Source organism: Somniosus microcephalus, chromosome 13 (assembly GCF_052327205.1).
Source record: "Somniosus microcephalus isolate GS21.2 chromosome 13, FLI_Smic_1.0, whole genome shotgun sequence".
NCBI lineage: Eukaryota > Metazoa > Chordata > Chondrichthyes > Squaliformes > Somniosidae > Somniosus > Somniosus microcephalus.
Genome location: NC_140999.1, coordinates 13,611,462 through 13,636,495, shown reverse-complemented (window position 1 = coordinate 13,636,495; position 25,034 = coordinate 13,611,462).

The window sequence follows — 25,034 nt, the reverse complement described above, 5'->3', positions numbered from 1 at the left end:
TTGTTGTTGTAAAGATTGTTGGGACAGAATACAGGGAGTTTTACCCCACATTGGGAACACCTTAGCTGGGAGCATTGATGTTGATATTGGTTTTCCCAAAGTTCCTTAGCACTGAAATTCATCATCTTGATGAGCACAAAAGTGATTTAAGTGTAAGCAGGTGTTGTAGCAGCATAGCAACATTTTTATGAATAATTATTTCTCCTTTCCTAAGGCACAGTGTTTCATCAGGGTGCAAATTAGTGAACTTAGACCAGTGATAACTGATTCTGTTTGGTAGACAAGATAAATACGATGACAGGGTTGATATTTAATTCTTTCCAGTTTAAAAAAAAAGACACATTTCATTCCAGCACTTTTTGAATACTCTATTATTAATGCCATTTTCCCCAAACAGCTTAACCTTGCATTTCAGCTGTCATCTCCAAGAAGGAAATTCAGAAGAAAAATGAGCCAAAGCAGGTGATGAAGTGCATATGAGGAGTGAGCTACTCGCTACAAATGTGTGGAGGCTGTACTTTGTTCTCACTCAAAGCACAGGATGCTGAAATGAAGACTGAATATCAATGCACTGAGAGACCCTTTCGTCAGCCTTGCCAGGAAACACTTGCAGTGAGAAAAAAATGTTGGCTTTCATAACTGATAAAGATTACTAGCTTTTCAGCCAGTGTCAAAATCAGAGGAATTAATTTTCACTTTTAACGTAAAATGGGCGGTACCAGAGTGGCAGCCGTTGGAAATGAGAAGCGGGCGAGGTTATAAAACGGGTGGCCAATCCGCTACTGCCGGCTTTCCGCCCTCCGGTAATAGATTCACCCCAGGGTCTTTACCCCCGATTTTAACTCCCGACTTCGACAGGGTGAGGCCCGGGAGTTTTTGAACTCCTGCACCTCATCTGCATCTGCCTCAGTCAACCTCCCGTTCAAAGCTGGCGGGAAGTGGCAGCTGGCCGGCGAATGGCAGCGCCATATCGGGCGGCAATGGGACGCCGCCAGGGGGGCCGAAGGAACGGTCCCTGGCACACAGATAGGTTACGGGGAGGGGGTTGGAAGCTCAGGGCATGGGAGGCCTAAGCCCAGAGGTGACTGAAAAGATGGAGGTCAAAGAGATAAGTTTTAAGGAGGCTTTTATAGGTTGGCTGTGAGGTAGCAAGACAGAGGATTGAGGAAGAGAATTCTAGAGTGCAGGGCATGATGCAAAAACAATCAGGCATTCTGCCATTTCCCATTAAGGAGAACTTCAGCCCCATATGAATTTGTCATTTATTCAAACATTAAATGTAATTTTGTAGGGCTATATTTGAATAGGGAATACTTCTAGAAGCGTTCTTTACAAAATACAGCGGTGTGAAATTGCAGTGAGATATAAATACTGAGTATCTTGTTATTAGCATTGCACAGCAGAATTTCACCCCAAATTATTCCTGTAATAAAATTGGACACACCTTTCATTTTTCTTTAGTCTGAACTTCTTCAAAATGTTAACGCCTCTAATTCAGTGGAACTATCCAATAAACCGAGCCTTTGTACAAGTTCGGCTAGAAAATTCTGTTGGTGATATTAGCGGATGAACATTGTAAAACATTCCTTGATGTAGGTTCAAGCCTACGTTAAACTAACATAGAAACATAGAAGATAGGAGCAGGAGTAGGCCATTCAGCCCCTCGAGCCTGCTCCGCCATTCAATGAGATCATGGCTGATCATCCAAATTCAGTACCCGGTCCCTGCTTTCTCCCCATACCCCTTGATCCCTTTAGCCTTAAGAAATATATCCAACTCCTTCTTGAATATATTTAATGAATTGGCCTCTACTGCCTTCTGTGGTAGAGAATTCCACAGGTTCACCACTCTCTGGGTGAAGAAATTCCTCCTCATTTCTGTCCTAAATGGCCTACCCCTTATCCTTAGACTGTGACCCCTGGTTCTGGACTCCCCGACCATCGGGAACATCCTTCCTGCATCTAGTCTGTCCAGTCCTGTCAGAATTTTATAAGTTTCAATGAGATCCCCTCTCATTCTTCTAAACTCCAGCGAGTACAAGCCCAATCGACCCAATCTCTCCTCATACATCATTCCTGCCATCCCAGGTATCAGCCTGGTGAATCTTCGCTGAACTCCTTCCATGGCAAGAACATCCTCAGATAAGGCGACCAAAACTGCACATAATACTCAAGGTGTGGTCTCACCAAGGCCCTGTACAACTGCAGCAAGACATCCTTGTTCCTGTATTCAAACCCTCTCGCTATGAAGGCCAACATGCCATTTGCCTTCTTAACCGCCTGCTGCACCTGCATGCTTACCTTCAGCGACTGGTGCACAAGGACGCCCAGGTCTCGTTGCACTTCACCTTCTCCCAATCTATTGCCATTCAGATAATAATTTGCCTTCCTGTTTTTGTCACCAAAACGGACAAAAGAATGTCATCTTTAAACAGAGGGACACAAATCAGCACACTGTCCTCTGCAGAAGTATAGAACCATTTGAAAGATCGACGTATCTGAATCTAAACTGGAACAGATTGGAGGAAATGGTTAATAAACCTGGATTGAGCCAATTCTCATTGGTTTGGATTCCATGTTCAGATTCACTGTTCTTCCCCCCTTTTCTAAACCAAATTTCAAAGTATAGTATGTTAGTTATCTTTGAACGTGGCCCGATATTCTCTATAATTGTACCTGTGCTATGTTCAGGATTTTCATATATTTTGTAACCCAAGTATTAAAAGGAACTGGATAGATTTCTTAAACAAAAACAAAACTACATATTACATTGCATATCACACGTCCAGAATGATATAAAATGGAATTGAACAGAATGACTTACAAATTAAGACATTTCTCCCAGCATTACCCTCCTATTTTGAAGGCATTGACTCATTCAGGAGTAAGGTTTCATAGGTGCCAATCACCCTCTGGTACTTTGCCAAAATGTGTGAGTTCAGACTGTAAGGAGTGAGAGTCTATCCAAACATCGTAGGCATCACAGCCAAGCTTGGTCCCCTCCTTGACTGACATCTATATAGGCAGACTTTGCAGCAAGTATCACTGGATAGTGACCAGGACCGGGAACCCTGCCTGATTCTTTCCACCCCCCCAGCGCATAGAAGAATAGAAGTTTGGGGCACAGAAGGAGGCCATTCGGCCCATCGTGTCTGTGCCGGCCGAAAAAGGGCGATCCAGCCTAATCCCACTTTCCAGCTCTTGGTCCATAGCCCTGTAGGTTACGGCACTTCAAGGGCACATCCAAGAACCTTTTAAATGCGATGAGGGTTTCTGCCTCTACCACCCTTTCACTGAGGTAAGTTGTAGCGCTCTGTTGTCACCATAGCTGAAGATAAACAAACTCAGCATAGATTGAGCCTCTGTTACACACGAGGCATTTATACCTTTGATCCATCAAGGGAGAACGGCCTGAGTTTTTGTTTTCTGTTTGACTTCTAAACCAAATGTAGCCACATTTCGTGTGTGTTGAATATTGCATGTTGGTTTAGTGTTTGCATCAGTGAGGGAATGCAAATATTAGTATGATAAGTATTGCTTGGCATATTTGTGTAACCTAAAAGACAGAAGGCTCTTACTCAACCCGTTGGCATTTATTTATAGCAACCTTCGCTTTGTGAGTTTAATGTTTTATACATAATTGATTTTGATCTTAACAGTAAATAATGAGCTGTCCTGTGTTCATAAACTGTGAAAGACATGCATTTTCAATTAAAATAATTGGTTCCATTCCTCAAAACATATGCGTTTGAGAGATTTAACATATGTGTGGTGTACATTTAACATTAACCGTTTTGAAAGTGAAATTCTTTGTCTGCTGCTAACACGCAGATGTGATTTGCATCTCCGGTTTATGAAAGCAAGAGAAGTAAAAATGAAATTGAGAAGGATGTGTTGAAAAATGGGACAGAAGGTAGTAGAAATGTTTTGTATCAGGAATACAACACCATCAACAACAAAAAAGGAGGGTTTCAGATGCGTATTTGACATTGGTGCCCGAATGCAATCCTGCCTTGGTGTTGTACATAGCAGCCGCTGCCATAACATAGCTCTGGGCTATTTGGGGCCTACCTCCAGCTCATCCGTTGCCCCAGTAGACTTCCTGCTTCATGACCTCTGGGCTTCCATTCATAGCTTGCCGAGGTATGGGATGGTGACTGAGTTGGGATTTATTGCTGTTCCTTCTCTTCTTGCTGTCCAGCAAGGCAAGGGAATCCAAGGCAGAGTTATCCCCATTTCCATAAAACAACGAAAAGAGCCCTAAGAGAAGAAATATTTGTTAGAGCCATTGGTCCAACAGTTTTTTTTTCTCCCTTCTGACTTTTTATTGCTACCACATGGAGCGGTTGAGACAAATAGCTTAGACGCATTTAAGGGGAAGCTAGATAAGTACACAAGGGAGAAAGGAATAGACGGTTATGTCGATAGGGTGAGATGAAGTAAAGTGGGAGGAGGCTGGTGTGGAGCATAAACACCAGCATGGACCTGTTGGGACAAATGACCTGTTTCTGTGCTGTAAAATTCTATGTACTATATAATTCCTGTGGGGAAGTGCCTGGCCTCCACTTGGCAAGTGGCCAGAGTGCATGATTGATATCAGGAGCACAGGACCAGGGCCTATCACTCCATGGTGCAACATTCCTGAGAGTGGCCTAGAGTAAGACACTGATTGGAATTGTGGCCCTCAACAAAAGGTTAGTTGGCAGGAATGGTTAAAGGAGTTTGGTTCTAGTTGACTTGTCCTTACTGCTGTGAGGATATAAGCATTTATTATGGAAAAAAAGAAAAAGTCTTGTATTTCTGTAGCGCCTTTCACGACTGCAGGACGTCCCAAAGCGTGATACAGCCAATGAAGTACTTTTGAAGTGTAGTCACTGTTGTAATGTAGGAAACGTGGCAGCCAATTTGCACACAGCAAGCTCCCACCAACAGCAATGTGACCATGACCAGATAATTTGTTTTAGTGATGTTGGTTGAGGGATAAATATTGGCCCAGGACACTGGGGAGAACTCCCCTGCTCTTCTTCGAAATAGTGCCATGGGATCTTTTACATCCACCTGTGAGAGGGCAGACGGGGCCTCGGTTTAACGTCCTCATCCGAGAGACGGCACCTCTGACAGTGCAGCACTCCCTCAGCACTGCACTGGAGTGTCAGCCTAGATTTTTGTGCTCAAGTTTCTGGAGCAGTGTTTCTTGAACCCAAAACCTTCTGACTCAGAGGCGAGAGCGCTACCCACTGAGCCAAATTGAAGCAAAGAAAAAACACGTCAAATTACAGACCAATACAGTATTAGAAATTCCCCCGCATAGCTGGCATTGATACCTACTTATCTGCTTCTCAGACACACATCTGCATTGGGTTGTTTATATTGCGAGGCCCTCACAAAAGAAAAATAAACAACCCATCCTGGTCTGGCCAGCCTGTAACATCTTTCAGTCTTGAATATATTACGCACAAAATATCCCTGCTGCACCTGCACCCCTCCCTCTCTTCCTCCCCGAATCACGAGCCCCAACAGATGCAAAAACTCACTACCAAGCCATTTTTGGTCAGTCTCTAATGACTAGGGCCAACATTTCCTGTGAATTTGCAGATCATTTTTCCAGACTGCATGCATGACATTTTTTTCTTATGAAAACATTCTGGCCGCAATTTTGCGTTCGGTGTCGGGATGCGTGCGTGTCAGCTGGTTTCCGGGTTCTGGTCCAGCCCCCAGCTGCCTCCGCTCCACAGACATGATTTTCCCTTGATTGGCCTTGTTAAGCCCTGTCGACCAATTAACAGGAAGCGGGTCTGATGACATCATTTGATGATGCATCATCTGCAGGTTTCCTTAAAGGGACCATGCACAATTTTATTTTGACAGTTGATTTCTCAGTGTTTGACAGCATTGAGGTGCTGAAAACACTGACAATCACTGCACAAAGGTGAACTCTTGCATCCAGGCTCTCCAATGACTCCCTCCATATGCTGGAATAGAAGGCAGCTGCAGGTGAGATGACAGAAGCGATCTGTGTCTCATTTCAGCTTTGCGCTGTGGTATGGCCTGCGACAGGGATGGAATGATGGGGATGTGGTGGGCAACGGGGATCGGGGGTTTAATTCATTCGAACCGCAGTCTTATGAGGCGGTCATGGACTGCCCATCCGGAAGGCCGATTGAGTGGCTGCCTCCTCCCTTGCTCCTGTTCCTCCTCCTCCTTGTCCTCATCGTCCTCCTCCTCTCCTTCTTCCTCCTCCTGAGGTGGTCCCGCAATCCTTGGTGGCAAGGGCTTGGCCCTCATGATGGCCAAATTGTGGAGCATACAGCAGACCATGAGGAAATGGGATACCCGCTCAGCCGAGTCCTGGAGGGCTCCTCCTGAGCGGTCAAGGCAGCGGAACCATTGCTTCAGCAGGCCGATGGTCTACTCGATGATGTTCCTGGTGGCAGCGTGGCTCTCATTATATGAGTGCTGGGCAGGAGTGTTGGGGTTGCGGAGGGGAGTCATGAGCCAGGTGGAGAGCGATTAGCCCTTGTCTCCGACCAGCCAGCCGCGAGCTTGACGTGGTGGCTGGAAGAGTGCTGGCACACCAGTCTGGTGCCAGATGACGGCAACGTGGCTGCTACCAGGATAGCGGACATTGACATTGAGGATTAGCTATCTGTGGTCGCACACCAACTGCACATTAAGCGATTGGTAGCCTTTGCAGTTATGGAAGTTCTCAGGATTGTTATGCGGTGCCCGCAAAGCCACATGAGTGCAGTCAATGGTGCCTTGCACCATGGGGAATCCCGCTATCCTGGCAAAGCCACATTCACGCTCATCCTGCTTCTCTCTGGTGATGGGGAAGGAAATGCAGTCCCTTCTCTTGCTGTAGAGAGCCTCTGTGACCTCCCGGATGCAGCGATGGATGGCTAACTGTGAGATGTTAGCTATGTCTCCTGTTGCAGACTGGAAGAATCCACTGGCAAAGAAACTGAGGGCAACGGTGACCTTGACTGCCACTGGGAGAGCTGTGGTCGCCCTTTTCTGAGGCTCAAGGTCTGGTTGCAGGAGCTGGCAGAGTTCTGTGACCACCTCCTTGCTGAAGCAGAGCCTTCTAATACAGGAAACTCTTTGGTATCCGGCACCGATGGGACCGGCGTGTTGCCGCTTGATCAAAAATTCTGGATGACGGAGAGGGTTAACTACCGAGGTTATTTTTAACAAAGAAAAATTTTAAAATCAAGAAATGTGCAGTATACAGTAATTGGGTACTCAGCTACAGAATGTTGTGTTAAATGGATGGTGGAAGATGCTTGATTAAGTACAGTACTGCCAGTTGAGGGTAATGCAATGCAATGACTACCAGCAGCGTGGGAGACGCACAGTACCCCTGTAAAATGGCGGATCAGAAGAGACTACCGGCAGCGCGGGAGAGTCAGACTCCTGTTATTGAGGTGTTCCGACTTCCGACAGCACCAAGAAGCCGAGTAGTGGCAGTTTGGAGAGCTACCCCCCACTGACTAACTTGGCCACCGCGGGAGACTCGGACTCAGACTCGGCAACATTACCGGTTATTGAGGTGTTGTTTTCGGAGTGAGAATTTTGCTGGTTAATAGAGAATTCTGGATATTTAGGTGCTGTTTAAATGAGAGTTACCTGTATACTGCTCCTCACTTAATTAGAGGTAGAAGAAGTGCTCTCAGAATACCCTCGGAGGGTAAGGCCTCCTGTTGAGAGCCCTGATGGCCCTCCTCCTCCCTCTGGCCACATGTTACAGCCTTTCTCGCTGCCTCTGCTCCCTCCACCATAGATCCTGGAGGGCGAGGTCAACTGCCAGTATAGCTCCCATTAATGTTAGCAATTGTAGCAGTTTGATCTTTTTAAGAATAAATGTAGCCACTTTTTAGCTGCCACAACTCTCCTGATACTAAATAACGTTGAAATTACAGAATGAGACTGTTGCACTATGTGAAACTGACAAGAAAGCACTGAAACTCCACTAACCTACTGCTGCGACTCATTACTGATGATCCCTTTAAATAACGTCCCTGGAGCCGGCTTCCCGTTACTCCACACCAGCTCTCCCTGTCGCTGTTACCTCCAGGCGCTAAGGTAGGTGGCGACAATCAATTTCACAGATCGGATGCTCAGTGAGCGTTGCACACTCACTGACGTCACGATCCACCTGGCGTTGAGGCTCCTGGCGATAACTGTTAGCGACGGCACTGTGGGGGTGAGCGGGATTTGGCATGCGGCATTGGATTCGCCTCACCCCAGCGATAATGCTCTAGTGCCCCATTAGCGGCATCTACTGGCGCTAACGGGAGGCACTAAGGTACCGAATTTTTCCCCCAACGGGCCACAATTTGCTATGGCCGGGCATCTAAGGGCATCTGTCATTAGTTAGACTTGCCCTTGCACGTTTAATTTTTTTAATTTTTTGCATGGCAAGTTGCTGCAAGTGTGAGCTGATAATGTTGCAGTGAGGGAAATCGGGCATCTGGGACTTGAGTGAACAGGGAAACCAACTGTGTATCTCCTTAACCAATCAGATTGTAGGATAAGGAAATAAACAGTGCAAGCACTCAGAAGGAAGTGTAAACTGGAATGGATGAATTCAATGTAAAATCAGGTACAGAAAGAGAAATAAAAAGAGGGAAATAAAGATTGGATTAAGAGAGAGAGAATAAAAAAAGCGACAGATAAGAAAACATCCTTTCATTTTAAAATCTCCAACAACAATTAAAACCTGAAGGAATGAGACTCCATACTTGTAATAGTTAAGTTTCAGTGCCAGAGAGGTTGACTGGCAGTAATTAACACTTATCACGTCATTAAAAGGGTACTTAGACTTGAAATGACAAGAGATAATTTTCTGTAGTTTGCACATTCTCCCCGTGTTTGCGTGGGTTTTCTCCGGGTGCTCCGGTTTCCTCCCACAGTCCAAAGATGTGCGGGTTAGGTTGATTGGCTATGCTAAATTGACCCTTAGTGTTAGGGGGATTAAATACGTGGGGTTACGGGGATAGGGTGGGATATGTGTTGGTGTAGGGGTTACGGGGATCGGGTGGGATATGTGTTGGTGCAGGCTCGATGGGCCGAAATGGCCTCTATCTGCACTGTGGGGTTTCTGTGATTCTGTGATTTCTGTGATTAGTTCGTCTCTATTGTGCAAGTACAGCAGCTTCACACCATTCAATGCATTTCGTTGGTGAGGCAGGCAGTGAGATGTCGTTTTTGGGAAGCTAATGGCGGAGCGGTGCAGCATGGACAGAATCTTTTGGATATTTGAGTTTAACCGCACATCTGGCCCTCGCCTGAAGTTGCTGTAGCGTTTGTGCATGAATAATGGTGAGCGCCATTCGCCTCACCGTTATTTTGACAGCAAATTATGGCCCAAACATTGTAGTTTCCTATGAGCGTTATTTTAATGCATTTACCTAACTCCTGCCTACATTATCTTAACAGCTATTGTTTGCAATAGAATAATGCAGACAAGAATTTATGTAAATAAGTTAAAAAGAGAGGGAATTAAATCGGAAAATCATATGGGGTCATTTTTGACTTTGGGTGGTATCACCCGATCGAGAAAGATGTATAACGGGGGGCTAAATCGAGATCGCCTGTTTTACACAATCACCCAAAGTTAAATTTACCCCCATAGAAATTTACAACATCGTCATCATCACAAGTACTGCAGAGGTTCAGGGAGATGGTCCACCACCACCTTCTCAGAGTAATTAGTGGATGGGCAATAAATATGACCTTGCCCGCATCCCAAGAACAAGCATATGATTTTTAAAAAGGAGGCTGTTCAGCCCGTTGCATTTGATCCAGCTCTCTGAAAGAGTTATCCACTTATTCCCTTTCCCATTCCCCTGCTCTTTCCCCACACCCTTTGAAATTTTTATTTTTCAAATATTTATCCACTTTCTTTTTGAAAGCTATTCTGGATTCTGCTCCCACCATTGTTTCTGGTAGGGTATTCCGTGTCCTAAAAACCCTTTGTGTAAAAAATCTGTGCGCTCTGGTTAACAACGAGTGGAAATATTTTTTCCGATTTATTTTCCCAAAACTTCTCCTCATTTTGTACACCTTAATTAAATCTCTGAATCTGTGTTGTTTTCATCAAAAGAGCCCCAGTTTTTCTCATCTCTCCTTGTAACTAAAGCCTCTCGTTGCTGGCATTATTTTAGTGAATCTCCACCGCATCCTCTCCAAGGCCTTGACTTCTTCCTAAAGTAAGGCACCCAAAACTGGGCACAATATCCTAACTGCGGCCTAGCCAACGCTTTGTATCGGCTTATCGTTGCAACAACAACTTGCATTTATATAGCACCTTTAACCTAGTAAAACGTCCCAACCCGCTTCACAGGAGCGATTATCAAACAAAATTTGACACCGAGCCACATAAGGAGATATTAGGACAGGTGAAAGAGGTAGGTTTCAAGGAGCGTCTTAAAGGAGGAAAGAGAGGTAGCGAGAGGCGGAGAGGTGTAGGGAGGGAATTCCAGAAGGTTTTCTCCCTGTTTTCTTCCCTCCCCTCCTCAAGGTGACTCTTGCTGGGTACAGTTTTAGAGGCGATGCGAGCCCTCCAGTACCTCATCCCTGGTGTGAACCTGGACAGTGGTAACGGGTAGGCTGTTCAATCATGGGTGGCATCACAGTTGAGCGTGATCCTGTTTAGGCCTGCTAGTTGCACACACGTGGGTGTATATGCCCACACACAAACACTTTCCAACAGTGCTTACTAGATAGCAATCAGAAGCAGGGATCGTGGCTCCTTTTTTTACCCTCCTTCATGCAAGGGCACTGAAGTCAACTGTAGCAGAAGACTTTACCCTCAAAATACTTAATTATAATGTCAAACAATATGGATTATCAATCTTATATAACCCTCCCTCCCACTCTTTTCCTCTTCCCATATACAGTCGCTACAAACCAAATCATTCCGAAGTAACATTAGTTAAGTTACGCTACAGATAGCATTACCTTTGTGCCTTCAGTTTTTCGATACAGTCCGCTTGTAATAATGAAGCGCCTCTTGTCAAACATGACACATAATGCATTTTCTAAGCAGTGTAGTGAATTTTCCATTTGAAGCCACTCAAATTGATGGATGAAAATCAGGGAGTTTATGTCAGGTAGTGTCTGGCCTTTAAACACTGAAAAATGTACAAATTTGCTGGCCCAATTGTACTCAGCATCATATTGAGCCAAACACATCAGCCTCCAAAGCTTGAAATTGATTGTTTTTATTCTCTTGGGAATGGCTGTGTATTAAGAGGAAGCATACTCACCCTGCCATCAAATGTACAGCAGTTTTCTTTTTCATCCGTTCCTAAGTAAAATAGTACAGTGAGCCTTGGGAACTCATTAGGAGCATTCCTGTGTGAGTTTAGACTACGCAATGGAACAGTGGCTGCGATGATTTATCTATGTTATGAACCGGGCTCCTCTCCACTCGCTCCTATTATGCACTGTAACAATAGACATAGAAATGAATGATGGGTAATAGCTGGTGAGATGACCCATCATGTTACTTCAGGAGGCAGTGTCTGGCCATCCATCTGCACAATAGATCATCTTTAGAGTACAATACCAGAGTGAATGAACCTTGTTCATCTGTCACACAGCAATGTGCCTTGATGATAGTTTCATCTTTCAGCCGATAGACCATTTTCCAGAATATTCTGCTGGAGTAAAGGATTCTGGCCATTGTTCGACCATCGTCTAGCTGTTGATTTATTTGCACGATAGATACACTTGAGGAGGAACAATCATCCCATCCTAGCTCATCCATCCAGAGGCACCGTCACAGCACCTAACTATTTCTTAAATGATTCCAGAGTTTTCATCTCATTGAAGTTCATTTCATTTACCATATATATATATATATACATTGCACATAGGATTTCCTGGTAAGGTCCCTAATGGTTTAGTTCAACATACCGCCCAGTGTGGTAATAAAGCACAGCAACTGGAAGATCCCAGGATCGATTGTTGGGGTGTACTGAGTCACCTGACCTCAGCCATGGCAGCAGTTTGGGTGCAAAAACCTGATTCCAAATCAGGCCAGAAATGGAAAATTGGCCATTGTTTCTGCTTCTGATCACTTTCCAGTGACTCCTGCTAAGAAGTACACCAGTAGCCAGTAAGGGTATATACAATCTTTGCAATGCCTCCCTTGATTGAATAGCTTGCTTGGCACTCACTGGGTTTGTACACAGAGAAGGGCCACTTGGGTGAGGGGTGGGAGGACAGCTGGCACCTGTGGTACCACAGCCAAGCATTGGTCAGCATCTTCAGAAAGAAAGAAAAGAAAGAACTTGCCTTTATATAGTGCCTTTCACAACCTCAGGTTGTCCAATGAAGTATCTTTGAAGTGTAGTCACTGTTGTAATGTAGGAAATGCGGCAGCCAATTTGTGCACAGCAAGGTCCCAAAAACAGCAATGTGATAAGTGATGTTGGTTGAGGGATAAATATTGGCCAGGACACCTGGGAGAATTCCCCAGCTCTTCTTTGAAATACTGTTGTGGGAACTTTTAAGTCCACCTGAGAGAGCCGACGGGGGGCCTCATTTTAACGTCTCATCCAAAAGACGGCACCTCCGACAGCGCAGCACTCCCTCAGTACTACACTGAAGTGCCAGCCTAGATTATGTGCAGAAGAGGAAGGAGCACACTTGGAGGATACGAAGTGGTGACCAATGACTGCCGGTTGTTTAGCAATACACTTGCAAGAATGAAGTCTCAATCTATGAATGTCACCATGCCTTGTCACGTGGAGCATGCTGCGAATTAGTATTTACATAAAGAGCCACTCCTAGTGCAAAGACTGCCTGGAACAGAATTTCAAATAAAAAAAAACCCACATAAACTCAAAGCAGTGAATGTTATAATTAAGGCACCAGGGAATAATGGCAAGGTTGGAATCTAATCTCAAGGATCAGATGACAGTGACAAACTGCTCAAGTTTTGATCTCTCAGTTTATGACTTCATTGGAGCATTGCAATTATATTTCTGCCTTGTAATCGCTCTCAAGTACCTGTTACTCTCCATAGAATGCCTGATCTCTTATTAAAAATCGGTTTAGAGTACGCAAGCATTGAACGAAGCTGGAGAAGTTACTTATAGAAGAACCTTTATAATGTGGAGAAGGCTGAATTCCAGTCAGTGTGCAGAGCTGCAAAATAATTTTTTTAATTTTTTTTATGGGATGTGGGCGTCGCTGGCAAAGCCAACATTTATTGCCCATCCCTAATTGCCCTTGAACCGCTGCAGTCCGTGTGGTGAAGGTGCTCCCACAGTGCTGTTAGGGAGGGAGTTCCAGGATTTTGACCCAGCGACGATGAAGGAACGGCCGATATACTTCCAAGTCAGGATGGTGTGTAACTTGGAGGGGAAATTGGAGGTGGTGGTTGTTTTGATTTCTTTTTGGGTTCAATAAAGGCTCATTTCTGAAAGAGAATGTTGTTTAATCTAAAGTCTTGTTCAAGACTTTCTACAGCTTGTTACAGAACACACTATGCTGTGATGCATCTAGAATCCAACTGAAAGTAAAACTCCTCTGGACTGCTTGTCTCTCACATGACCTCTGCTGGTCAGGCACAAGTAATCAAAAACACTGACAAATATGCTGTAAGGCATAAGTAATCAAACACAGACAAATATCATCACTATTTGCTGATATCATTACATCTCCCTTTCTTAAAACAAAAGTATTTTACTTTTAACTAACAACATTTAATGAACTTACATTATCATTATCATGATCAAGGTTTTTTACCCTTGCTTTGTGTGTTCACATGAAATATGTCAATACACTAGAACTTGAAGAAAGAATAAGATAACATTACTTCCTTCTTTAACAATAGTCCTTAAATTTGCTCAATGAGTCTCTCAGGAGGCTTCACGTGTCTTGAGGATTTTCTGATTGATTGTCCTTGAATCTGAGTTGTTGCCTCAGATGATTGGTTCTCAGCTGTGTGATCAGGTTGTTCACCAGTATCAGTCTCTTGACCTGCTGTGGCTGGTCCCATGAGAAGATCTCGACGATTTCTTCTCAGAACAGCACCCTCATCTGTCTGAATGGTGTATGATCTTGGTTGAACTTCACTCAGGACAGTTCCCTTCTGAGTCCATGTCTTTGTTTTGTCTTTCAACCTTACTTGGTCACCAGTGTGGAGTTCAGGTAGGTTTTGTGTTCCTCTGTCATAGTAGTACTTTTGCTTTTCTTTCTGTTGCTCTTTGAACTTCCTCACTTTCTCCCCCTCTTTTGTTTTCAGGAGGTTCTCCGGGATGGGTAGGTTTGACCTTAGCCGACGTCCCATCAGGAGTTGGGCTGGTGACATACCACACTCGAGCGGCGTTGTGCGGTATACAAGCATGCTTTGGTAGAAGTCAGTTCCACTGTCTTTTGCCTTGTACATCAGTCTTTTCACTGTCTGGACCGATTTTTCCACTAGTCCATTGGACTGTGGATAGTGAGGACTTGACGTTGTGTGGACAAAGTCCCACTCTTTGGCAAAGTGTCGGAAATTTGCATTGTTAAACTGGGGTCCGTTGTCTGTGAAGACCTCGCTTGCCACGCCATGTCTGGAGAATATGGCTTTCATACTTCTTATCACAGCTTCTGCAGTGGTGGTGTACAGTCTACAAACCTCTGGATACAGGGAGTAATAGTCTGTGACGACAAGATAGTCCTTCCCTTGACATACGAATAGGTCAGCGCCTACCTTCTGGTAAGGTCTGTCTGGTGCTGGGTGTGGCTTTAGTGGTTCTACCGGATTGCTTGCTCGATATTTCAGGCATATTGTGCAGTTTGACACCTCATTTGTCACATCTTGGTTGATTCGTGGCCAGTACATCACCTCTCGTGCTCTTTTCTTACACTTTTCGATTCCCAGATGTCCTCCATGGATCTTTTTTAGCATCTCTCTTCTCAGACTCTTTGGGATAACTATTTTACTTCCTTTGTAGATGATGTCTTCGACCACTGATAGTTCCGCCCTGCAGTTCCAGTACTCTGCTATATCAGGTGAGCAGTCTTGCTTCATGTTGGGCCATCCATCCAAGATGCTTTTTCTCAGTCGTCTCATTGTTTCATCTTTGTTTGTCTCAGTCTTTATGAGCTCCATTTTTGCATCTGCTATGGGCAGTGCACTTGTGATCATGTCCACGTAGGCGTTCATTTTTTCATCCATTGTGATGTTTGCGGGCTCACTTGGGTCAACAGCTCTGGACAACGTGTCTGCTGTATACATCAGCTTACCCGGTGTGAACGCAACATTCAGTTCATCATAGACTGTCTCTCTTTCACTTTCCACAACGAGGACTCTCTTTACCAGGCTCAGTCTCTCACAGGCTTTTAAACCTAGTATGGCTTGCACATCCTTTGGCACCACGATTAATGCTAGCGTGTGCTCTCTGTCCTTGTGTGTTACTTTGACAATGCATTTTCCTTTCACTGGTATATCAGTACCTGAGTATCCGGTCATTTTCACTTGTATTCCATGTAACTTTGGTCTGGGTCTAATTCTCTTAAAATCGGTCTCTGATATCACATTAACTTGTGCTCCAGTATCCAATTTAAATGGAATGTGTATGTCATTCACTTTTAGTGTCAATATCCAGTCTCTTTCTTCTCTTTTGTTTTCAGACACAACATCTACATAGAATTCCTCTATGTCGCTTTCGTCTACTGCATGGACCTTGCTTTGTTGCGCTTGGTTCTTACAGCAACGGGCATAATGGTTGTTTTTGTTGCGTCTATTGCAAGTTTTACCATATGCTGGACACTTTCTTGGTGGATGCTGTGTACCGCATCGACTACATGACTTCCGATTGTCTCTTTCATTTTCGTTTGCTGGCCACGTCTCTTTTTTCACATTGGCGCTCTCTTTGTTAAACGGTTTGTATCCGTTCTTTCTCACTGCATCCACGTTGCAGCTACTGTCACTGAACAGCTCCTTTGCCTGCAACTTCACAGTCTCTGTAACCCTACACAGTGCTATGGCTTTTCCCAGGTCTAGATCTTGCTCTCTTAGCAGCCTTTCCCTTAGATCATTATCTGGAATACCACACACCAGTCTGTCTTTTATCAGCGAGTCTGTGAGTCCCCCAAATTCACACGATTTGCTCCGGTTTCTCAGTTCAGTCACATACTGATCAATAGTCTCGCCGATTTTCTGTACACATGTGAAAAATTTGTGCCTCTCAAAGGTCACGTTGCGTTTAGGTATGCAGTAGGCCTCAAACTGTTCCATTATTTTATCTAGCTTCATTTTGTCTCCATCAACATCAAATGTGAAGTTATTATATACCTCCAGCGCTGCATCACCCACGACATGTAAGAACAGTGACGATTTCTGTTTATTACTTTTATCGTCAGCTCCGATTGCTGATAAATACAACCCTACACGTTGTTTGAATCTCCTCCAATTTTCAGCCACATTACCTGTCAATTGAAGCGTCGCCGGTGGGAGTAAACCTTCCATTTTTTCACTTCGTTAGCTATTCTCTAATGGTAAGCAACGATGTTCTCTTCTGGCTTGCTAATATGTGGAGAGCTGATTTCGCTTACTTGCCACAACTGCTTTCACTGTCCCATCAAGTTGCTAACTTCAGATTTTTTCTCTTTCAGCCACTTCTGACATCATGTTTTGATTTCTTTTTGGGTTCAATAAAGACTCATTTCTGAAAGAGAATTTTGTTTAATCTAAAGTCTTGTTCAAGACTTTCTACAGCTTGTTACAGAACACACTATGCTGTGATGCATCTAGAATCAAACTGAAAGTAAAACTCCTCTGGACTGCTTGTCTCTCACATGACCTCTGCTGGTCAGGCACAAGTAATCAAAAACACTGACAAATATGCTGTAAGGCATAAGTAATCAAACACAGACAAATATCATCACTATTTGCTGATATCATTGCAGTGGTGTTCCCATGCGACTGCTGCCCTTGTCCTGCTAGGTGGAAGAGGTTGTGAGTTTGGGAGGTGCTGCCGAAGAAGCCTTGGTGAGTTGCTGCAGTGCATCTTGTAGATGGTACACGCTGCAGCCACGGTGCACCGGTGGTGGAGGGAGTGAATGTTTAAGGTGGTGGATGGGGTGGCAATCAAGTTGGCTGCTTTGCCCTGGATGGTGCCGAGCTTCTTGAGTGTTGTTGCAGTTGCACTCATCCAGGCAAGTGGAGAGTATTCCATCACACTCCTTACTTGTGCCTTGTAGATGGTGGAAAGGCTTTGGGGAGTCAGGAGGTGAGACACTCGCCGCAGAATACCTAGCCTCTGACCTGCTCTTGTTGCCACAGTATTTATGTGGCTGGTCCAGTTAAGTTTCTGGTCAATGGTGATCCCCAGGATGTTGAAGGTGGGGGATTCGGCGATGGTAATGCCATTGAATGTCAAGGGGCGGTGGTTAGACTCTCACTTGTTGGAGATAGTCATTGCCTGGCACTTCTGTGGCGCGAATCTTACCTGCCACTTATCAGCCCAAGCCCGAACGTCGTCCAGGTCGTGTTGCATGCAGGCATGGACTGCTTCATTATCTGAGGAGTTGTGAATGGCACTGAACACTGTGCAGTCATCAGCGAACATCCCCCATTTCTGACCTTATGTTGGATAGAAGATCATTGATGAAGCAGCTGAAGATGGTTGGGCCTAGGACACTGCCCTGAGGAACTCCTGTAGCGATGTCCTGGGGCTGTGATGATTGACCTTCAACCACCACAACCATCTTCCTTTGTGCTAGGTATGACTCCAGCCAGTGGAGAGTTTTCCCCCTGATTCCCATTGACTTCAGTTTTACTGGGGCTCCTTCATGCCACACTCGGTCAAATGCTGCCTTGATGTCAAGGGCAGCCACTCTCACCTCACCTCTGGAATTCAGCTCCTTTGTCCATGTTTGGACCAGGGCTGTAATGAGGTTGGGAGCAGAGTGGTCTTGGCAGAACCCAAACTGGGCATCAGTAAGCAGATTAGAGGTGAGTAAGTGCCGCTTGAAAGCACTGTTGATGACACCTTCCATCACTTTGCTGATGATTGAGAGTAGACTGATGGGGCGGTAATTGGCCAGATTGGATTTGTCCTGCTTTTTGTGGACAGGACATACCTGGGCAGTTTTCCACATTGTCGGATAGATGCCAATGTTGTCACTGTACTGGAACAGCTTGACTAGAGGCGCAGCTAGTTCTGGAGCACAAGTCGTCAGCACAACAGCAGGATGTTGTCGGGGCCCATAGACTTTGCTGTATCCAGTGCGCTGAGCCGTTTCTTGATACCACATGGAGTGAATCGAATTGGCTGAAGATTGGCTTCTGTGATGGTGGGGACCTCAGGAGGAGGCCGATATGGATCATCCACTCGGCACTTCTGGCTGAAGATGGTTGCAAACGCTTCAGCCTTGTCTTTTGCACTCGCGTGCTGGGCTCCGCCATCATTGAGGATGGGGATATTCATGGAGCCTCCTCCTCCCGTTAGTTGTTTAATGGTCCACCACCATGTATTTTGGATGGAAAATGGGCACAAAGCCTACCGATTTAGTAGTGGGATGGCCTGCACCCAATCTGCGCAGTTGTTGCTCCTAATGCCAACTTCGTGCGGTCCATTTCTTAGGTTTCCTGGTATGGTCCTTTAAACAGGTGTGAATATGTAAATATTAATATGTACTACAGTATAACTGTTAATCCCCTTTATCAAAAATATAATCCGCGTCCCATTTAAAAGGTGTATTTTGATCCAGAATTGATGACTTTTTTTTGGTATATTTTCAATATCTTATGATGAGGTTTGTGGATTTTTTTTATTCTTTGCTCAAGTTGTGTTCACTTTTCTCATTTAATTGTCTGCTTACTTACCTGTGCTTTTCATTATTCTACAGGCTATCATATTTCCCATGTCTTTTCAACAGTGTAACTTAGTCCCCTAAAACCTGTTTTCAATATATCTGCATCATTTTTGAGGTAGTGTAACCAAAACTACAAGCCTTGCACTACAACTGGCATCCCCAGTGACCTATACACCCACTCGTCTATGTCATACATGACTTGCCTGTTTCCTGTATATACATTAACATGTAAGTATCGACAAAATCTAAAGGCCATTTCTCAGCCTACCTGCTTAATTGGTCCAAATCCCTCTGTATACCATGGCCTAGAAATTGAGTTTTGGCTTAGCCAGGGCTTTAGCGCCGGAAGTTAGTGCCCAAACGGCTGCCGGCGCTACTGAAGGGTCTTTGCGGCGGTAAATCGGCACTAACTGCTGTTTCGCGCCGCAATTCCGGCGCTGCGGCACCCGATGCGGTGCGGCAGGCTCGGGAAGTGCAGGCCTCCTCCTTCCCTTAAGGAGGAGCTGCCTGCACCCGGCCGCGGCCCGCGAAAATCTTTTTAAAAATGAGCCCGGCACCTCGGACAAGTGCCGGGCTTGCTTCTGTTCCGGGGGGGGGGGGGGGGAAGTCCGGGGAGGGAGCTGCGGCCAGGCGGCCGGCGGGAAAGCGGCCGGCCGCCGCGGGGCCTTTAATGCGCCGGCGCAAAGACTTGTAAGACTCTGTTGCCAGAGTCTTAGTTGCGGCTGCCACGGGCGAGGCGGCCGCAACTGAATTTCGGCGCTGGGGCCCGTCGGCATGGCAACCGGGACGCTGCGCACACCGATGACGTCATCGGTGCCGGCGCAGTGCTACCGGTCTACCGCGGCGGAAGGGCCCCAGGCAATTTCGGCGCCGGCGCCAATTGCAGCGCTAGGCCCTCTAGCGCCGCAAAATCGGCGCTAAGGGCACTCAATTTCTAGGCCCATCTGTCTTCTTTCCACTTGTTCACTCTGCTCACTTAGCTTTGCGTCTTCTGCCAGTTTTACCACGCTGTATGAACAGTATTCTGTTGTATATGATTCACAAATACTGGGCCCAAGTCAGAAATCTGTGGAACACTACCGTCTCCCAGGCAAATCATTTTCTATTTCTCACCGACTTTGGCTTCTGCAATGAAACCAATTTTCAATTCAACTGGATAATCGGTAATCTATTCCATGAGCCCTCACCTTCTCTAACAGCCTCACATGGGGAACTTTGTGAAATTCCTTCTGAAAATCTAAATAAACTGTCAGGTAAATTCAGGCGTTTCCCCACTCCCAATGGGAAGCCAGGCTCAAAAGGGAGCAGAGTGAGAGCTAGGGTTACAACATTGTAGTCCCAATTCTCTGATCCATGCTATTTTCCAGTCAGTGTGGAGGATCTCTGATTTTACCCTCATCCACTCAACTAATTAGCTGTTCAAAGAATTTGTTTAGGGTTGTCATACTTGATCTATTATTTCTAAAACTATGTTAACTTCTCCTTACTCACTATATAAGCAATACTGATTCATAAATCATGAAAATAATTTATTTGTATTAGCGCTGTTCACACACACAATCTAGGTTGACACTTCAGCGCAGACCTGAGGGAGGGCTGCATTGTTGGCGGTGCCGTATTTCAGATGAGACATTAACCCAAGGCATGTCAGCCTCTTCAGGTGGACATAAAACATCTCATGGCACGGCTTGAAGAAGAACAGAGTTTCTTGGCCAAGAGTCATCCCTCAACCAACACCACCAAAACAGATCAACTGGTCATTCGTTCACTTGCTGTTAGTGGAGCCTTTCTGTGTACAAATTGGCTGCTACATTTGCCTATGTAACAGAGACTGCACTGTGAATGCAATCAACAACAACAACTTGTATTATATAGCGCCTTTAATGTAGTAAAATGTCCCAAGGCGCTGCACAGGAGTATTTTAAGACAAAAAATTTGACACCGAGCCACATAAGGATAAATTAGGGCAGGTGATCAAAAGCTTGTTCAAAGAGGTAAGTTTTAAGGAGCGTCTTAAAGGAGGAAAGAGAGGTAGCGAGGCGGCGAAGTTTAGGCAGGGATGGAATTTAACCCTGAAAAGTGTGAGGTGATGCATTTTGGGAGGACTAACAAGGCAAGGGAATACACAATGAATGGTAGGACCCTAGGAAGGACAGAGGATCAGAGGGACCTTGGTGTGCATGTACATAGATCCCTGAAGGCAGCAGGACAGATAATTAAGGTGGTTAGAAAGGCATATGGGATGCTTGCCTTCATTAGCCGAGGCATAGAATGTAAGAGCAGGGAGGTTATGATGGAGCTGTACAAAATGCTAGTTAGGCCACAGCTGGAATACTGTGTGCAGTTCTGGTCTCCGCACTATAAGAGGGATGTGATTGCATTGGAGAGGGTGCAGAGGAGATTCACCAGGATGTTACCTGGCTGGAGTGCTTCAGCTACGAAGAGAGACTGGGACAGGCTGGGGTTGTTTTCCTTAGAGCAGAGAAGGCTGAGGGGGGACCTGATTGAGGTGTACAAAATTATGAGGGACATAGATAGGGTAGATAGAAAGGAACTTTTCCCCTTAGTAGAGGGGTCAATAACCAGGGGGCATAGTTTCAAGGTAAGGGGCAGGAGGTTTAGAGGGGATTTGAGGAGAAACTTTTTCACCCAGAGGGTGGTTGGAATCTGGAACTCACTGCCTGAAAGGGTGGTAGAGGCAGGAACCCTCACAACATTCAAGAAGCATTTAGATGAGCACTTGAAACGCCACTGCATACAAGGCTACGGACCAAGTGCTGGAAAATGGGATTAGAATAGACAGGGCTTGATGGCTGGTGTGGACACGATGGGCCGAAGGGCCTCTTTCTGTGCTGTATGACTCTATGGGATCGATTTTAACTCAGGTGCAGGGAATTGGTGGGTTCCCCGAATTTAGTGTTTCCCACACGAATCTAAATGGGTCTGTGAGATTGATGCAATTTTAACTCAATTGGCCAATTGATTTCCAACGTGTGGGAAGCCTTGGCAATTGAGTATTTCCAGTCAGAAAGTCGCAGAATATGACGTCATCATTGCTGCTGCTTTTAAGGTCCACAGCAAGCCTTGCTTCTTCTGCAGGCTTCCAAGCATCACCATTAAGATGGCACAGGAGCCTGCAGGAGCAACGGCCAGCGTGAGGGCAAGAGCTGCCTCCAAATTTGATGAGGCTTCACTCCAGGCATTGCTGGATGGTGCTAGGGCCCACAGGGAGGTCCTGTTCCCTTCTTCAGGGAGGAAGAGGCCTCCCAGTCAGACCAAGGCTGTGTGGCTACAGGTGGCCGGTGAAGTCAACTCCTTGGGACTCACACGGCGCACCTGGATGCAGTGCAGGAAAAGATTCCATGACCTTCATCGCACTGGAAAAGTAAGTATGACGCTTCCATCACCCTCAATCTGATCCCCATTGCCTTTCCTCACCAGCACTCAGCTTTAGCAATCTCTTCCTCTATATCCCACTTGACACTCACATCCATGCACCCTTACCCATTCCCTCTCTCTCTATGCTCACATTCACATAACTATTCCACCATGCAGCCCTCACATTCCCTCTCACTCTGATGCTTTGAACACAACTGACAACACACAGGGAGGGCCCTTGGTCTTGCAACCTCACTCCATCTTTGTCTCCTTCTAAGTATCTATGATATGCAATCTCTACACTCACTCCTTCATTCTCACTCAACCTCCACTTGTCTCCCTCATTGCAGGAAAAGAGAGCTCACAACAGAAGAGAGCGAGCCAGGACAGGAGGAGGGCCGCCCTCATTAGCCCAGCTCACCCCCTGGGAGGAAGCCATCCTAGAGATTGTCGGGGCTGACAGAGATACAGAAGTTGGGGAAGGACAGACAGGTGCATCCCCGCAAGCTGGTGACAGAATAGTTTTCCATCTCTCTCATTGGCATTGCATGAGTCGCTGATAATGATTCTGAAACTACATCATATGGACGTATGATCATCTGCAAAATGCAATGTGCATGTAACCTTGGCATCACATCTCTAACTATTTCCTTGACTCCCCCACAGGACCATCGAGAGCCCCCGTCCCTAGTGTGCATGAGGAAGAGCCTGAGATACCAGACTCCTCAAAGGAATCTGCAACCTCTGAGGGCACAGCATCAGCAGAAATACGCGCACCCAGCACCAGCGCAGACACTCACACCTCGGAGGGACCTTCGGGACATAGAGTAGAGTTGTCACCTGGTGTATCACAGCTCACAAGTGAGCATCAGCAGATTGTGGAGCCAGGGACAGCAGTGGAGAGTCCTCGTCGGAAGGCGCAGGACTCTGCCAGCTCGACTCAGCTGCATGTCGACCCTCTGCCTCTGGGTCCATCCGTAAGATCAGAGGTGATGGAACTCCATGCACAGATGCAGGAGTCTCTGGCAGGTTTTGTCTCTAGGGTCGCTGCGAGTGTGGAGCGAATGGAGGAGTCCATAGTGAACATGAGCAGAGCCTTTGTGGAGTCAGTGGCGCATGAACGCATCAACACGGAAAGGATGGCTACCTACGTGGATATGATTGCTGCCTCCGTGGTAAGGCTGGCTACCGTAGAGGAGAGGATGGCTACGGTAGAGGAGAGGAGGTCTACGGTAGAGGAGAGGAGGGCTACGGCCATGGAGGAGGGCTACGGCCATGGAGAAGGTTAGTCGCCAGGGTATGGAAAACATGGTGAGTGTTCAGAATAGAATGACATCTCTTGAGGAGCGATGGGCATCTATTGAACAGAGAAACCAGACCTTCATGGAAGTCCTTCTGAGTAGGACTGCCATTGCAGATACGGGTCCCCATGGCCCCCCTGATGTGCAGCAAGGTGCTCTCAAGCCACTTGCAGGCACTGAGGGGGACCTGACCCATGAGAGGGAGGTTGGTGGCAGACCTCAAGGAAGTGGGGGGCTCCTCTCCAAGCGCTCACACTTCCATGCCACTGCAGAGCCCTCGGTCAGAGCCCCGCCGGAGTCCACACCCAAGTGAGATAGACGTCTCAACTCCTGCACAGTCGCAGGAGCAGCAGACTGCTGACGAGCCGTCACAGGCTCGCCACCCCAGAGGACGCCCGCCAAAGGTGTCGAGACAGAAGCAGCAGGAAAGTGAGCAAGGGGCCTCCACATCTGCTGAAGCCACAGGGGAACCACTATGTAGGAGCACGCGTAAGAGGAAAATAAAGCACCACTATTCACAAGGGTAGTCACTTGGGTGAAATGTTGTGTATTTTGTAAAAATGCCATCAGTTGTTTGTTTTGCATAAAAATTCTGATGGCAACTGCTGCAGTTGTGGCGTGTGTCATTTCGCGAATTGGGCTGGAGGTCCTCTAATGCCAAGAAGGGAAGGAAAAAAAGGCCTCCCATGCTTCTGGTAGAAGCCTCAGTTGAGGAAGCGCTGAGTGAGGCTGGCGAGAGGGGTCTCGCAGGAGGTCACACTGGAGAAGTGTGTGAGGCTCCAACCTTCCACAGGTGTGGTTAAGCCTGGTAAAAGTTGCCCCAGGCCTGAGACAACAAAGTCCTGCCACCTGCAAATGATGACTGATCAAATATCCTCTTTAATGGTTGACCTGCAGCTGATAGTCAGCAAGCCAATAGTGCTCACGCCAGGTTTCACAGGCGTGATCCCCACCAGGCGTGTTTTACGTGGGAAAAGGGTTAAACAGGCAAGGGCCTGTTAAAATGGGATTATAAAGGCCAATGAGTGCTGTTTAAGGGCCCTAAAGACCAGTCCTGCCTGTTGCAGGCGGGACTGATTTGGGACCATCAGACACACCTGGGTTAAAATGGCTAGGTGTCGGGAACCAGGCGGGGGGGGGGTCCCGACCCCCAGGTTTTGCGATTTTAACCCCCCACACGCCTCAAAACCCGCCTGACGGCTGAGTTAAAATTGAGCCCTATGACTCCAGAGCTTAGGGCCTAGGCAACAGAAGGCACGACCGCCAATGGTTGAGCGATTATAATCAGGGATGCTCAAGAGGGCAGAATTCAAGGAGGGCAGCTATCTCAGGGGGTTGTGGGGCTGAAGGAGATTACAGAGATAGGGAGGGGTGAGGCCATGGAGGGATTTGAAAACAAGGATGAGAATTTTGAAATCGAGACGCTGCTTAACGGTGAGCCACTGTAGGTCTATTGATTGTGAAGTGCCACGAGATGTTCTGAGAATGTGATACAGTTTTATATAAAATGTTTTTTCTTTCTTTCTAAAGTAAC